At 46.1% G+C, this 3012-nt stretch overlaps 1 pseudogene across 1 annotated transcript; it reads left to right on the forward strand.

Annotated features, from left to right (window-relative positions):
* Positions 1-1397: 1397 nt before the first annotated feature.
* On the forward strand, positions 1398-1933 carry LOC308434902 (nucleolar protein 16-like; annotated as a pseudogene). The gene has a single exon. The product of its transcript is annotated as a nucleolar protein 16-like (transcript).
* The last annotated feature ends 1079 nt before the right edge of the window (positions 1934-3012 follow it).

Consider the following 3012-nt stretch of genomic DNA (forward strand, 5'->3'; position numbering starts at 1 on the left):
CAGCCACATGGTGGCTCATCACCTAGTTCCCGGAGATATGACATGTTCTGTCCTCTTTGGGAGCCAAGCACACACAGTACACGGACATACATGCAGGCAAAACACTCCATACACATAAAATAAAATAATACTTTAACTCATAAAGAAATCCCAGTACATCCTTAATTGGAGAATAAGAGGCTAAAAATCTGTCCAGGATACACAAAGACAGCCTGGAACCTCAGTTGACATCTGCAAGTGTCCCTGCTTTGGATCACAACTTGGCTTTCTCTGCCTTAAAAATGTACACAGACCGTGAAAATATATGTCCAGTAGAGCCCTGGGTACTTAGTAGATGCTCTCACTAAACCCTCATGAAAAGCTCATGAGATAATCCTAGTCAAACCCCGAGAGAACTATCAGACCAACGTACACTGGGTGGTGTGGTCCAGGATGCTTGAACAGACTCCTCGGGACTGTTGGAGTCGTGGGAAATGAGAAACCTCGAAGCTGTCACAACCCAGAGAAGACTGGAGATGAAATGTGGTTTCCTGACTCCCAGAACACAAAGATGACATCGATGGAAAATGAGCCAATGAAATAGACCTGACACTTTGACAAATGTGTATCAATCACAAATACTTTCTTGGTCAGGGGAAAGGCTTTGTGTCTATCTCCCCTTCTCGGCGCTGGGGTTTTTGTCTGTTTTGAAACTGTGCGGGTCCTGGGCGTGCTGCCACAGACTTTGTAAGCTCATATGTGCACCTGTGTCTCTATAGCTGGAACATGTTTGTTTCTGAGACAGGGATTCTTGTGGCTTAGGCTGGCCTTGAGCTTGCTATGCAGCTGAGAATACCCTCAGACTCCTGATCCTCCTACTTCTATTTGACAAGTTCTGGGATCACAGGTGTGTCCTAACAGCATGGAACATGGAGGCAGACTATAGGTAAACTGTCTATAGACAGATGACTATCTATAGGCACCCGCTGCTATAGAGTCCTGCAGAGTGGATGTCTGTGATGGTCTGCATATGCTTGTCCCAGGGAGTGGCTCTTTTAAAAGGTGTGGTCTTGTTGGAGGAAGTGTGTCACTGTGGGCTGGGCTCGGAGATTGTCCGCCCAGCTGCCTGAGGATGCTCAGTCTGTTCCTGGCTGCCTTTAGATGAAGATGTAGAACTCTCAGCTCCTCCTGCACTGTGCCTGCCTGGACACTGTCATGCCCCCACCTTGGTGATAATGGACTGAACCTCTGAACCTGTAAGCCAGCCCCAATTAAATGTTGTCCTTTATGAGACTTGCTTTGGTCACGGTGTCTGTTCACAGCTGTGAAGCCCTAACTAAGACAGCATCTATTAAAAAGTTTCCAAGAGTTTGAGCTGCTGGTTCAGAGTTTGTGCTGTTCTTGCGGCAGTTTTCATGATGCCCAAGGCTAAGGGAAAGACTCGGAGGCAGAAGTACGGTTACAATGTCAACCGAAAGCGTCTGAACCGGAATGCTCGTCGGAAGGCGGCGCCACGGATCGAGTGCTCCCATATCCGACATGCCTGGGACCACACCAAATTCATGCGGGCAGAACCTGGCGGAGATGGGGTTGGCCATGGACCCCAACAAGGCGGTTCCCCTCCGTAAGAGAAAGGTAAAAGCCATAGAGGTAGACACGGAGGAGAGGCCCAAGGATCTTGTACGGAAGCCCTATGTGGTAAATGACCTGGAAGCAGAAGCCAGCCTCCCAGAGAAGAAAGGAAATACCTTGTCCCGGGATCTCATCGACTATGTTCATTACATGGTGGAGAATCATGGGGAAGATTATAAGGCCATGGCCCGGGATGAGAAGAATTACTATCAAGACACCCCAAAACAGATTCGGAATAAGATCAATGTCTATAAGCGCTTTTTACCCAATGGAATGGCAAGTCTTCCTGGATTCTCTGCAGAATAAGATGGAGGTGAACTAAGTGGTGCACATCCCCAGACCTAGGTCTATTGGACCAAAGAACCAAACCCAGGCTGTAAGGCAAGGAATGTATAGTTTCAAATGATGCTGGCAAAGTCTGTGGAACCAGGTTTTACACGTCTACTGTCTGGTTTTTTTCTACCACGCCCCTCCTTCTGGAGAAGGAACTGTTTGTTTTTTGAGAGCATATCTCTTTAATAGCCTTATCTCTGTAGGTCTCTAGAACTTTCTCTGTAGACCAGGTTAGCCTTGAACTCAGAGATCCACCAGCCTCTGCCTCAGAAGTGTTGGGATTAAAGGCATGCACCACGCCCCTGGAGGAGAAGGGAGACCATGGTTTATGTTCTGTTGGGAGAACAGAGCTGTCCTTTTTGAGGAGATGCTCTATTTCAGTGTTTTCTGTACACGATAAAAGTATTTTACCTGGGCTGGAGAGATGGCTTAAAAGCACTGACTGCTCTTCCAGAGGTCCTGAGTTTAATTCCCAGCAACCACATGGTGGCTCACAACCATCTGTAATGAGATTTGATGCCCTTTTCTGGTGTGTCTGAAGACAGCTACAGTGTATATAATAAATAAATCTTAAAAAAAAAAAAAAGTTTCCAAGACCAAGGACTTCCAGTTTGTGCTCATAGTGTTAGGAACATTTTATCTGTTTTGTTAAACACTCGAGCCATGGGTCTCAGAATCTGGCAGAAGAAAGAGATGTGAAAGGCTTTTAAAAACCAGCTCCATGCTTGAGAAATGCCTGTCCTCACTGAACTCAAAATATTGTTTTCTGTGAAAACTTAAAGCCACAGAGGTCTTTAGAAAATCACAAATGGGAGAAAAACCACACGTGTCACATGGTTTGCTTTCTTAGCTGTTTGATCCAAAGGCAGAGAAGCAGAGCCAAAGGACATTAATTCTACCTGAGACATAGTGATTTCCAAGTTCAAGTTCCTTACTTTCTAAGAGTCTAACCTGCCTTATCTGTTAGTGGAGAGGGCAGTAATGCTTTGTGACCTTCCTGCCCCTCCCAGGAATACAAAAGACTGGACGTTGTAAGCATGCTATACTTTACCTTCCGTGTTGCTGATG

This window comes from Micromys minutus (genome assembly GCF_963924665.1).
Source record: "Micromys minutus genome assembly, chromosome: 22".
NCBI lineage: Eukaryota > Metazoa > Chordata > Mammalia > Rodentia > Muridae > Micromys > Micromys minutus.